This window comes from Poecilia reticulata, chromosome 10 (genome assembly GCF_904066995.2).
Source record: "Poecilia reticulata chromosome 10, P_reticulata-male-v2, whole genome shotgun sequence".
Classification (NCBI taxonomy): Eukaryota; Metazoa; Chordata; class Actinopteri; order Cyprinodontiformes; family Poeciliidae; genus Poecilia; species Poecilia reticulata.
Window position 1 is genome coordinate 10,820,736 of NC_088839.1, and position 14,033 is coordinate 10,834,768.

Sequence of the window (14,033 nt, forward strand, 5' to 3'; positions counted from 1 at the left end):
ACACTGTTTTATTATGGCATTAATGTTGTTTTGCAGCTGTATGACATCTATAATAAAAGTTTGCTATAGACATAAATATACTTTTTATTATGGTGTTAGCCAAGCAGCTGGATAAAGAAAAGTTTTTTTTTTTCATCAGACAAGGTGAATTTGCCCTTCATGATACTTTAATCCACACATACAACCCAATGCCTGTTCGTTCTCTTTTTCTGTGAGAGCTTTACTTTCAACATTTTCTTAAAATGAAGCTCCTGCAGTCCCCATTTCTCCTGAGCTGTGTGGTTTGTCCTGTGAAGCCCAAGCAACTGGGTCCCCTGTGGGCCTCTCACTACATCCAAACTCCATAATGGTGAGCCAGAACCTGAGGAGGCAAAGGTGATGAAACATCCCTTTTTGCCAGGCCGAAAGAACATCACAGTTTCCATAGGAACGGATCTAAAAGCAATTATGCATGACACGCAGAACGAAGCATGATGAGCCATCAATCAGGACTTAGTATCAAAATTCCACCGCAGACATGCAGGGTGTGCTTCTAAATCCTTTAACTTCTTCATTTTTCATTATTTGTTTCTTCCTCCTTCACATTCCCCCACTCAATAAATGCCATAGTTTTAAATACGCTATAAAACTATGGCATTTTAATTTTAAATGCCATAATTAACTATGGCATGAAATGAGATCATTTCTAACGTAGAAATTATCTCATTTCTACGTTATGATGGGGGCGACGCATCTTTTGATTGGCCAGCGTGTCTGAAGTAGAGATTGATGGGATCGGTGTTGAAAAAGGGGAAAAGGATGAGGAGGGCCGGAAAGCCTAAACGATGATGTGTTTAGGGGAAGGTTTGGAGGCGAGGGAGGAAAATTAAAAAAGGAAGAGGGTGAAATTGGGACAACCCCAATAAACTGAACAAAGACTTGGGCGAGGAAAGACGAGAGTTGATCGTAATACAAAGCGGACGAAGAGGATCAGTGACCCTTGACTACAGCCCCTATGGCTGTAGTCAAGGCTCCATTAAGCCTCATTTCCATAATGTTTCTCATAAAAGTGCATTTTTCTGAAATGGCACCCATGTTTCACTATAGCAACAGCACGCCTGATCCAACAGGAACTGAGGCAGAAAATAAACACGCACTCATAGACAGCCGAAGCAAACAGCGGTGGGTTGATGAGATCGAAACAAAACTCCATAGGAGTCACTCAAAACTCCAAACAAAGGGAAGCGCTTCGCTTGCAAGAGTGTGACAAAACTCTTCAAGTCATGACTCCACTTGATCTACTTAGGTCGCTGATTAATCAGTAACTCTGGGTGTAATTGAGTGGACGTTTAAATGATGGGGCGCATCAAAAGATGAGGACCATCGGCGCGATTGGATGCTACGCAGCTGCACCTCTGACATATTCACCCTGGTGATTTTAAAGACGCCCCACACTTTCCCTCTAGCATCAACAAGAATCTGATGGCTATGATGCATACATTTACATACATTTCCCATGGTGTTAAATAAAGTTGATAACATACTGGGCAGCAAACTACTTACGCAGCTGAACATAGTACAAATCTAACTGTTGTTGGAACATTAGTATAGGGTTTTTTTTGAGCCAACAGCCATTTTGGGTGAAACCGGTTTCACATAGAGCCAGTGTGATTTGAATAACTTTGTCATTAATAACTCAAACCACATTTGAAGACTGAGTTTTATATTTTCTGGTTACCTGGTTATCTTTATTAGAATTTGTCTGACAAAAAAAAAAACTCTAAAAGCAGAACAAATCGGAGAAGGGGGCCAGCAGTTTTTCATGGCAATGTATATTTAGCATTTGCCTTATGTGTACAAAGATCAGCGCAATTATGATGACATGAAAGAGAGCTTAATAAATAAACATCATATCATATTGCGGTGCTGAGATTTGAGTTCTTGGGAGAGAGCCAGAGAGGTCTTTGAGACGAGAGCAGATGGGAAACCTATGAGGAGGGAGTGGTGACCCGTGTTATCGTGAGGCTCAGATTCGTACCCTCTAGCATTTTCTTGAGAAAACACCACTAATCCAACCAGAGTAGGTCATGTCAAGTATATGCGCTCACATTCAGGCAGGCCACAAGGACCTACACGCACACACACATGGGTTCTACACTACACAAGCCCACACACAGCTTACTCATAGCTTTGGCAAAGGTGCACAGGCATCTCAAGCTTTGGCAAAATGACATGCACAGGCATGAAAAGATGGGGGTGAGATGAGTTGCAGAGAGGAGGAGAATTTATCAAAGGACCATTTTTGCAACATCTGGGCCCACAATCAGCATCCCCCTCCCTTCTAATTAACTTCCCTGCATCCTCATTTTCACCCTGCATCCAGTCCTTTTCCATCTTGTGCCTTTCTTTCCAGTAGATTCCCCTCTTTCTGCGCACCGTTTCCTCACAGAATCCTCTTCTTTTTACGCACGGCAGCGAGAGGCACGTCTCCCCCAACTCCCACATCCCCACCCCCAGTTTGTGTTTAATGGAAGCAAATGCAAAAAACTCACACACACACACATGCACGCACATCTACACACACATACCCGTACACGCATGCAAACACTTCAAGAAGACGCAGATATGCATGCACACATGGCTTGATGCAAGGTTGGATTCTAATGCCATCGTCATGGTAACACTCCCTCGCTTCTTTGTTTGCACAAACGAACGGCGCACACATCCCAGGAATCTGTGAGGATTCTTATGTAACTACACAACCCCACGCACAAATAAGAGAGACACACAGAAAGACGGAGAAAGACGGAGAGAGGCAGATAGACAGACGGGAATGAGTCAGTGCTACAGCACATATTGAGAGCATCTGTCATCAACGTTGCCTTTCACTATGACAAGAACAGTATGTACCGCTGTGTTACTTCAGGCTCATTATAACCCACATTCTAGCTAACACACACACACACACACAGAGGCATCTTCAGCGCGAAGGAAGATGGGAATATAGCTGTTCTTCTAGTTACGGCAACACGACTCAGGCATCAGCATACTAATTACTTTGTTGCCTCCGTGAGGGCGCCTGTGGCTTTTAGGTGAGAGGGGAGTCGGGGCGCTGGACAAATGAGAGCGGGGTCAGCGGGCGTATCGCTACGGATGTAATGAAAGGAGCTGTAATTCGTTCATGGTGGCAGAAAATTGTGTCGGAAACAGAAGGGAGAGATAACGCCTTGCGCTGGCCTTTTCTTTTTTTTCCCCTCTTTCCATCGCGGTGTATTGATTGGAGTGTGGTGGAATGAGCAAAGGGCAAGTGTGAAAGCATATGCCATTCAGGAGGAGAAGGAGCATTTCAGGATGTCATGTCATACCTACTCGGCTATTTATCTTGGTAAGTGCATGGACGGATAAAATATTCCATCTGTGTGAGCTGAACTCCAACAGATGCACAGAGGAGTCCGGCTTCTTTGGTGCAGGACTAAACAAAGTCTCTTTGTCGTTTTACTTTTTCTTACTTTTCTTCCAGCTGAGGCACAGGTCAGGTTATGTTTCTTAAAAGGGAAAACCATCAAACCTTTTGCAACACCAAGAGGGGCGTTAATCAGAGAAGAGTCTAGATAGCTATGATAACTCTAGAGAAGCTGCAAATAATCAGGTGGAAGAATCTGTCAAAGACGTGTTATTTAAACGCGATTTTCCACATGCGCAACATAACTCATATTATTAAGAACTGCGCGGTAGTTTATGTTGTCATTTTGGCCTTTGTGTGCCACTATTCTTAATTCTGTTTGTTGTTTTATATCTTTTTGTGAATCTACATGCTGTTGCACTGGAATTTCCCAACTGGGGGACAATAAAGGATATTTGTTAACACTTTATTTGAAGGGGTGTGCATAAGACTGACATTACACCTGTCATAAACATAAAGAAGTCTTTATGAATGTTTATGACAGTTGTCATGAAGTGTCATTAAATTATCATAATTTACAAAATCATGCAAAGTTGGCACTTTTAATGTAAATTTTAGAGAAACTTTGCATTAAAAGTGTCATCATTTACCGAATGACACTTCATGACAACTGTCATAAACATTCATAAGGACTTCTTTATGTTCATGACAGACGTTATGTCATGTTTATGACAGTGTCGTGTTAGTCCCCTTCAAGTAAAGTGTTACCAGATATTTCTATTCTTTTCTATTCTAAATAATGCAAGCTTCTTTCATCCTGCTGCATCCTAAAGTTTGCTTCTGTCAACTCCTCCAGCAGCCCAGCGCTCACCTAAGGCTCCGAGGCCACAGACTTCCTCCCTGGTCATTTGAAACAATGAATCATTCTTCTTCCAATGAACAATTATGCTCTAGTTTTTGGTGATCTATTGTATAAAATCTCTACAAACAAAATGTTGAAGTTTGAGGAAAAGAAGAAGAAGAAAAAGAAAAAGTTCAAGAATGAATACTTATGCATAGTTTCAGCTGACGGTACTATGAAATGTGAGCATTAAAAAAATGTGTTTGGACAGCAAAACAAAAAGATTTCTACAACCTGTAGAGATAAATCACTGCAAAAGCTGTGAGCCAGCAAAGCCTATTTTTTAACATCCTTTTTTTCTGCAGAGCAAGGAAAAATAAATATTGTGGCAGAAAAAAAAAACAAAAGCCAGAGCAATGAAACAAGGAAGACGTATCTACTTGCCTTGAAGTGACAGAAAAAAAAAACCCACACATGTGCGACGTCGTAAATTTAATAACAGCTTGTTGCTGTCTGTCACAATATTTAGCAAAGTTAGATATCTTGGAACCTACATTGATAGTACTTTGGGTTTTTCAGCCAATATGGATGACCTTTTACGGTTTAGCCTTGTTGTGGAGCGCAGGCGCCGATTCCATTGGTGCTTCAGGGTTGGAACGCCCAAGGAGAATCCCTACAAGCGTGGTTAGCACCATCGATATATCTTACAGGTCCAGATAGGACAAGCACCTATTATTTGCTATAGTTAATGTCGCGCACTTTCAGGCGCCATTACTGTCCCTCGATTCATGTCCACAAAACCATATTGTTCTGATGCGGGATGAGCAGGAATCAGTCACAAAAATGTTTGTAGCGCCCTTATTTCTTATCCAATCTCCATCAAATGCCTTAAATTAAAGCAGAAAAAAATGTTGGTATTTATCAGACTATGTATACTGATTTAAATTAAGCAGTTCAATTTATTGTTTAGCATTTCTGTCTGTCATAAAATCCCATTTTATTACACTTACGTTTGAGGTTGCACTGTGACAAAATGTAAAAAGTGGCATGAATATCACAAATCACTGTCTAAAGTACAGCTATATTTTCTATGATCCATTGAATTAATGCAGATTCTGTCGACGCCGTCCCCTAGATGAACGGGTTAACTGTTGACCAGTCAGTTTCCAACCAGCAAACTCGGTTTAAAATGAAGAAGCAAGATAAGCAAGCTCAAATAACTGATCTACAACAAAGTTTAGAACAAATAAATAAATAATTTGTTGCTTCCTATTCTGTAACATGGGAGGAAAAAAAAAAAGCAATAACAGTCAAACCGACAAGCTCGCCGAGCCTACAGCGAGAATATCCGGATCTGGTTCACGTCGCTGCTTCATCCTTTGTTACCACCTGGTTCAAGGTGATCAGGTGAGAAGGGAAGGTAGCTGTTGGCCAGCGACTCACCACACAATTGGCTCGTAAAGATTGCTGCGTCTGACAAAAGCCTCCTGACGGAACCGGGGGGGCCAATCATCCCCCAAGACGGAGCATGTGTGTGTTTATGGCACCGCCTGAGGTGCATGAAATCTGACAGCCAGGGTCTGCTGAAGCACCTGCCTGCAGACACGCACCGACGCATTCATGCACACGGACAAACACATGCCGAAGCTCGTAATTGGGCTCCTAAAGCCAAAGGAAAGGAAAGGAAGAAGAGGGAGGAAGAAAGCACTTTTTGTGTTGTGTGTGTGTGTATGCTTGAGTGCATATGTGTGTGGGTGTGTGTGTGCGTGTGTGTGTGTAAGTGCTTTTTTGTGTTTCAGTTTGAATGCCCTGGCACACCGTCAACTTTGTAAAACCAGGCAATTTCCTGTGAAGCCATCCAAGTGTGACAGCTGTAGGTGCCTAATGGGCAAGGCTTAGGAAACGAGGCATTACCAAAATCCAGCGAACTCAATTGTATTAATCCTTAAGATTAACAGCTTTAATTCTCAGCATGTTTCCTGCGTGAAAAGTCTCATTTCCTCACCTAAAATGAGAGTGGGACGTGAAGCGAACATCACACATACTGGTGATTTTGCAGAAGCGTTCCCACCGTAAAACATTTTGCACGCTTTGTAATTTCGCCACGAAATTCTGTATTTTGTTGGGATTTTATGCGGCGGAGCAAGACAAAGTTGTCGAAATGAAAAGGGCGAACGATGTCAACTCGTATTTAACAAAAAGAAAAGAAAATCTGAAACCTGTGGTGCGCATATTTAGTCGACTCCTCTGAAAGAAATTTCTGTACTGAATTGCAGAATCACTTTTCATCGCAATGTCAGCTACTAGATTGTCAGGGTGCGTTTATTTCAGCCATTTTCAAGTATTGCCACAGATTCTCGATTAGATTTGGATCTAGGTGGCATTAATTAAACCATTTCGCTCTGGCTGCATGGTTCACATTCACTTGGAACGTCTTCCATATCCGTGTTTAAGAGAATCATGGCATGACGGAGACAATAAATTCTGGATGATGCGAAATGTTAGTTTTCTTTCACACATAATACCTGCAGGTCACAACGACTACGTTTAGGCACAACTAGCCAGTGAACCTTCTTGTTGTTTCCCCAACAAACTAACAGGTTTTATATTTCATCGGTGGCTTTTTGTTTGCCACTCTTCCATAAAGAACAGCTGGATAATGATAAGATTCACTCTATGTACTCAGTAGGTGACGTCTTAAGTTGGTTTGTTACACTGGATTGTCAGATTAAAGCTGGTTGATTACATTAAAGTTTTTCGATTTTTTTTTTATAACATATTTCTTTTGTTTTATCAGATAAACTCATTAAAATATACTGAAATTTGTGGTTATAACATATTAAATGCTTTTGTAAAGCACCGAAAGTGTAGGAAAAGGGTAAATAAAAGGTTGAAGGTAACAAAGGTTAGCTATCGAAATGGAACATTTTACCGCAAATCCAAAGCCAATATGTTCTTTGGAAGACGCACTTTTTAAAAATGAGTGTTTATCCATCACAGGTTGGTCGGGCTTTATTTTCTTTAATTAATGCCAAAATCCTTCGCTGACACCTACTGTCTTAACCTCCCGCTGCTCCTTTCCCCGAGAGACGACTGAACACTGTCAGTTTTAATCTCTCTCCTAAGCACTGTCCTCTCGCGTCTAACACACACACACACACAAGCGCAAAGCTTTCAAATAAGGGATTTAGATTACAGGGAACACTGCTACAGTCCCACGATGATGGAGTGTGTGTACTCTGAGGGTGAGCCTTACTCGAATTCATATGATGTTTGTTGACTCCCTTCACATAAACAGGTGGCTGTGTGGAGATAACGTTCCGCATTTTGTGCCGACGACGATGATGCTGCGGAGCGCGCCTGCCCACCCGCCCAGATGTACGCAGTCATCCAGCGTTGTGTCAGGAGTTTGGGTGTTTGTTTTTTTTTTCTTCTCCTTAATCCTAATGCTTTCAGAGGGACATTTATTAATCTCTCTGTTTCAAAAGGAGAGCGACAAAGCCTTTCAGGTGAATAAGCGAGGGATTCCTCCGAGGGTATCTCCATGCACCCGCTCGACGATTAGCCGAGACAACGCAGCAAAGCTAGCGGTTTTGTTGCCAACGCTGCAGAAGGTTGCACAAAGACGAGGCCCTGTTTCCCATCCCTCACTCCCAACCTCCTCTGCTTCCATATTGCTCTTCAGCTTGTTATCAGGTATCGGTTTTGCCTACAGACGGCATATGAGAAGCTATGTTAGTCGTTTTTGAGGCACATGCCACCATCCACCCAAATGTCATCTTTTGTGTTCATCATAACAAGATGGTGACCCACCGCCTCACTGGTCCGTAGTTCTTTTCTTCATAAGCTATAAAATAAAATAAAAAAACGGAAGGACCCGTCGTGTGTTTGTGTGTTTGCCACTTGGTTAAAAGTGTGTGCGCGAGTTGAGAGCGTTTTCTGACTTTGATCCTAATGGAAGATTTATTCTCTCCTCCGCCGATGTCTTGGCTGGCTTTACTAAACCAGCATCTTTAAATGCCGACCTTGTCACTTCAGCATGTTGCCAGGCCAACCTCTTTGTTTGATGTCTTGTTTCAAAGGCCCTGAAACACAAGCTGACACAGCCAAAGGAGGGGAGGCAATTCATTAAGAGTGCATCCAACAGAGCTCGGTCTGCAGCGACATGCTTGGGCTGATTGTTGTAGATCGTTTATATCTCATTTCTTTGCTTGTTTGTCTAATCTGTAAATGTACTTGGATTGCTCAATAAATGTATTTACTCACGCAAGTTAGTCTTACAAGATCTTCACTTCGCAGAATATGCATCCCATAGAGCCATGGTATAGCTAGACAACACGAAAAATATACATAGAAATATGAGTAAAAAAGCATTTTCATCATGTCTTTCAAAAACCCTTGTAGATTGATCAGAAATAAGCCATGTCAGTTTTAATGCTCCTCTGAGAATGCTTATTCCTTTTGCCCATTTAAATTCAGTTAATGCAATTTGCCCATTTTAAACTTCTTTTTTTAGCGTCCGAGTGAGTACTGCTTGAATCACTTCTAGGTTCGGGTTTGCAGCTATTCTGCTTCTTTTATTGAAATTACAGACGTCTCTGACTGTGACTGTTTACATTCAGCACAATCCCTCCCCACTCGCTCCTGCCTGGTGTAACAAATTATTGTTTGCTGAAAATGAAAAGAGCAAGTTTGTTCGTTGTGAGACGTTGCGCACAAGGCATAACAACACAAGGAAGGAAAAAAAACAAAAAAACCCCGCTCCATCTGTAAACGATTACGACTATTTGTAAAATATTTTTTAAAAAAACCTATCTCATAATTTCCTGAACACCTAAATTGTTGAATATGGAATTATTACGTAATTGTAAGTAAACAATCAATCAGTCTTTATTGATGAGGCACATTTCATATAAAGCAAGAGCCACACAATGTTTGAGATAAAGTAATTGGAAAAATAATAAAACTGGAGAATAACTAAACAAAGAAAAGACAAACACAGAGAAATGAAATCTAAAGAGATTTGAAGAAGTGTGAGGTTTAAAGCTGTTAGTAAAGACGCCACTACACAAATCACTTCTACAAAGTGCAGACTCTAATCTATAAGTCTGTTAAAACAAAGATTAAAAATAATTTTAAAAAAGTGAAATCTATATTTATTCCAAACTACTGATGACATAATTTGTTTAGCATGGCAATAAAACAAATGTTTAAGTATAGACAAGAAGATAATTTTAGATAAAACTCAAGGGAAAACAAAGGTGTAATGAAACCACAGGTATATTTATTTCATAAGGGCTTCATTTTGACATTTTGTCCCACTTATCTAGCAAGCACTTCTCTAGGATGGCCACGAGGGGGCAGCACAGTGATCAGAACTGAACTCCCCAATTGTACACAGGGCAGCATAACTGGAAGATACAAAGAAGTGTTACAGAAGTCATTTTTAATTAAATGAAGATTGTTGAAGAGCTTTGACAGGTTGAAATGATGAGAACGTCGACATGTTTAGTTCTCAGCAGTGGTGGAGAAAGTACTCAAAAAATGTACTTAAGTAAAAGTACAAATACGCAGACAAAAATGTACTCAAGTAAAAGTAAAAGTACCACATTAACATTTTACTTAAGTAAAAGTAAATAAGTACTGGCTTTTAAAAATACTTAAGTATTAAAAGTAAAAGTACTTGCTGAATATACCTAATGGGTATCATTAAGTATACCGATCGTATTTAATTTTCATCCATCAGAAATGTGCCATTTTAATGAACAATGCCACAGATAAAGCATGTTTTTATTATGTTTACTCTCTGTGACATAGTGTAGACTTAGATATGTGATTCTATGCATCACAATTTCAGGGATGGAAACATCTTGTCTCCTGTCCTAACAGCATGAACTCCAACTGAAAGGGTGGACAGGGGAGGACATGGAACCAAGGAGCCACATAGCAGAGTTGTAGTCTAGACCGCCGAACCCGAGACCAAATCAAGACCAAGACCAGCACCCCGCGCTACATGACACAATAAAATTTAGTGTACCTATCAAAATTGTTTCTCAAATTGGTCTGAAAAATCCACATTCCCATAAAAATACATAGATATTAAATACTTAGGGCTGAAATAAATTTAACCAGTATCAATTCAGACTCTTCTTCATTCTGTTTTGCTTTCATCACTGTGCCACAATCCGCAGAGGTCTCCTGCCATCCCTAAAAAAAATAACACCCTGGGCGGTTGCCCATACTGCACATGTCAGAAACCACAACTGTCTGCACCATTAAACATAGCAATTAAGGCATTGCATTAACGGTAAACAACGCTCAATTATGAACATTGACCAAGGAACAATAAGCAAGAAGTAACCAAGCAGAAGGAGGTGACTGTTCTCATCCTCCCTCCTGCTGCAAGTCTGCCACCATGACAGGAGGCGAAAACAAAGAGCAATGAGCATGCTCTGCGTTCTTACGTTCTGTTTTATTTATTCGCCATAATTATATATAATTTTTTTATGAAATAAAATAGCTACTGCAGTTTACACAGAGCATTACAAGAACACAGAACGTCTCTCAGCGAGGCTTCAGTCCTATCAACCTTAGTAAAGATCCGTCCGGAAGAATCGTTCCTGAATGTCATGGTCACAGCGTTGTCCCATATGACACCTCAGTCAAAACCTCCACACAATAATTCAGCGCATGAGTGACAACTTTTTTCATCTCAGATGCAACATGTGTGTTTCAGTCAGTACAGCTAGCTTTGCTAGCATCACGTCAACAGAGCTTACCTTTCTTTAAGCTTTCCTTCCAAGAGACGCTAAAAGTTGGACGAAGTCCCCACCGTCTGTGAAAGCGAAGCGCTGCTGATTTTACATGTCGCCATATCTATGATTTATGCAGCGCTATTATATTACTGACATTAGATAGACATCTTCTCCCGCTCAGAGGAAACCACTGCGCATGTCTGGAGCTCCGCGTGCCAGTAAAGGGGGAGGTGATGGGTGACAACAGACACAAGTCACGTTACTGCTCGGATTTTACGGCGCCACCTTAAATCCCTGAACTTCACATTTTAAAGGAAAAACAGCTCAACGCGACTTGGATGTAACGAGTAACGCGACACTTTTGTAGAAATGTAGTGAAGTAGAAAGTACAGATACTTACTGTAAAATGTAGTGGAGTAAAAGTAGAAAGTATCAATTATTAAATCTACTTAAGTAAAGTACAGATACACGAAAATTGTACTTAAATACAGTAACGAAATACTTGTACTTCCTTAAAAAGCAGAACAGGAAGCAAAACTTCACAGCCGCGCCGTGAAGCCGGAAAAAAGCCGGGAAATAGCGGTTGATAATCAATTGACATTTCACCATTTTTAAAGCGGGTGAACCACGAGTAAACTTGAGCTTGACACATAGCGTCATCCTAGCAAGCCGTCTTCAACATTTGAACGGTTTCCGGTGCTTTTTTTTTTTTTTCCCGAGCAGGAAGCAAAGCTTCAGCCGCGCGCTGCTCATAGAACTTCTCCACGAAGAAAAACGACGGCTGGACAAAACAGCTCTTACAAGAAAATTCACTGCGGGTAGACGAAACCTTCCACATCAACGCCGCTTGGCACGCTGATTGAGAAGGCGTGGTTGAACAAATACCTAGCGGCAGAATCGTGTACTACGAAAACTGCGCGTGCAGCAGCGTCATTCTGGAAACTTTTGGGTAGCCCCTCGTATTCTATCTATAATGCTAGAGATAGAGGATTCTTGTCCTTGGAAGTTAATTTGTCAAATCTTAGGAGCGAATCAAGGGATTTTAAACACATGTACTTGATAGCAGAGCTGTTTGTCAGGTGTAACTTAATGTCAACAACTACTTTGTCTTTTGGGTGAAGTTTTTCATTCTTCTCTAGCTGCTAATCCATTTGTTTTTAGGCAAACAAATTGATTATTTGCACCTGCAGTATGCTTGCAGTATGTTTGTCTGTGCAGTATGGAATTATGGTCCTTACCTGAGCTATAATCAACACTGGTAATAAATAGTTTCTGCTGTGGCATTATGTGATATGACTGACATGGCTCGGTTTATGACAATTGATGTGAAGCAAAAAGAGTAGCTTTTTGACATGTTTCAGAAATTCAAAAAACAAGCAAACAAGATTTTAGATGGTTACAAAAAAACTGGATGCCATGAGCTCAGAAAGAAGGATTCATTATTTGTTCTCTAAACCTAATTAAACTAAGGTTCAATTAGGGGAAAAAAAAAAAATCTCCCTTACAAAACTGACCTTAAGTTTTCTGTAGATCACCTGTAAACTGAACTTCAAGTGGTGAGCTGTGAACGAAACAAGGCGGCGTTTCAGATTCTTGATTATTAACATATATTTACACCACAACAACCTATAAATAACCTGGACGGTGTTTAACAAATACTTCCCTGAAAGCCACTCTGACTCACTCATCCCACACAGCAGCCACCTGAACAATACAGTGAGCGCTAAAAGCTCTCTTACTGTAAAGGGTCACAAAGGACATCATCATCATCATCATCTGGCTCCTGGGGAGAAGACGGCTCTCTGACATGGCAACGGTGCACACTTACCACTCCTGTTAGATTTACTAAAAAAATTAATAAAAAAAAGTAACCTGAATACTTTTCACACTTTCACGGTTATAATAGAAGTGGGACTTAACCAAGAGAATTTGACAACTCATTTCTATAAAACATTAGTCTTTTTCCGAGTTATTTCTTTTGGAACTGACTTTTCTAAGCCCCTGGCACAGTAAATTACTTTGTAAATCAGCCGCAGATCTCAGAAGGAATCTGACCGAACAGGAAAAGCGATCGATGCTGTTTGCACGCATCGTGTGTTTCGGAGAATTCTTTCTCAAGCCCAGAATTAGTTTTGTTGTCAGAAACTTGACCCTCAGAGACACCGTCTAATGTTCTGCTTCAAAGAGTGTGGCACAATCCGAGCTGAATAATGCAAAGATTCGATACGCGAGAACCACGAGTTTACTCGCATCAATACTGACAGCCGGCAGAGGCGGTTTTCAGATTTCCCGTCTTCAGGTTTTGATGTATAATACAGTGCCTTATAAAAACAACTTTCGTCAATTTGCTTTACGAATAAAAGTCTGAAATTTGTTGTGAGCATCTGTATTTGGCCCCCTTTGCTCTGATACCATGAAATAAAATTCAGAGCTATCTTTCGCCACAACGAGGTAAGTACTATGTTTAACAGTTTACATTTTTAAAAATCCATATTAAAGTAATGTGACATTAAAAGTATCGATGTGACAACAATTAACATGTACTATTTGTTTAGAGCTTATAGCTTTTTGTTGCTATAAGCAATAAAAACTTTGTTGTTTATAGATCTTAACATGAATTTAAAATAAATTATGGAAAGCAACAAATGTTGATGTCCATTAAACTCATCCAAAAAATAAATAAATATACATATTTTAATATGTATTCCTCTCTTTTACCATGGGTTTATTTACACCTCTGATTCTAAATATACACGACTGAACAACCATGGATGCTGGCACACAGAGTGCATGATTCACTGTCTATCATTGTTCTCCCACTTGACTCACATCCTCCACTTTTATTTTTTCTCCTTAAAGATTGGCATGAATTCTGATCATTTCCACTAATGTGTACATAAATAATATGCAACGAGCTTCAAGCCTGGCGGTGCCTACGATGCCATTTTAGCTCCCTCTTCTGTTCATTTGCATGCTAACGCTCTACATGGTTCGTTATTCGTGAATGCAGTAAATGCCAGACGTACTTCCTGTCTGAGCACACTACCTTGGATTT

The 14,033-nt window shown here is 40.5% G+C and overlaps 1 long non-coding RNA gene across 1 annotated transcript; it reads left to right on the plus strand.

The window, feature by feature from the left end:
* The first annotated feature begins 1,884 nt into the window (after positions 1 to 1,884).
* LOC103470893 (uncharacterized) lies at positions 1,885 to 8,493 on the plus strand. The gene is made up of 2 exons (XR_534547.2): positions 1,885 to 3,364; positions 7,522 to 8,493. It is a non-coding gene; the product is annotated as an uncharacterized LOC103470893 (long non-coding RNA).
* The last annotated feature ends 5,540 nt before the right edge of the window (positions 8,494 to 14,033 follow it).